We start from the raw sequence: 344 nt of genomic DNA, 5'->3' as shown, positions 1-344 counted from the left end.
CTTAATCTGCTCATGATTTTTCCTACTCAAGTCTGCAAGAGAACATTCCAGTTGATTTTGTTCATTTGCTATAGGGTGTGTGTGCTCACTGTAAAATGTGAGACAGAGAGACGGAGGGAAATTGCAAAAACACCTCCCAGGGAGATGACCACACCACAGTCCCTTTTTCTCCATTCTGCTCTCAAGAGTCTTGGGCGTGCACACGCACCACACCCCCAGTGTGATTTTAAAGCTGGCAAGTCCAAGGCCTGAGCCATGAGGTCGACCATGTGGGATCCAGCTGCCTTAACCACCAGCCACCATCTGCCCTCTCTCCCCCGCCCGTTTACTTTCGTGAATTGGTT

Source organism: Tupaia chinensis, unplaced genomic scaffold, assembly GCF_000334495.1.
Source record: "Tupaia chinensis unplaced genomic scaffold, TupChi_1.0 Scaffold140548_1, whole genome shotgun sequence".
Classification (NCBI taxonomy): domain Eukaryota; kingdom Metazoa; phylum Chordata; class Mammalia; order Scandentia; family Tupaiidae; genus Tupaia; species Tupaia belangeri.
This window is presented reverse-complemented; position numbering follows the sequence as displayed.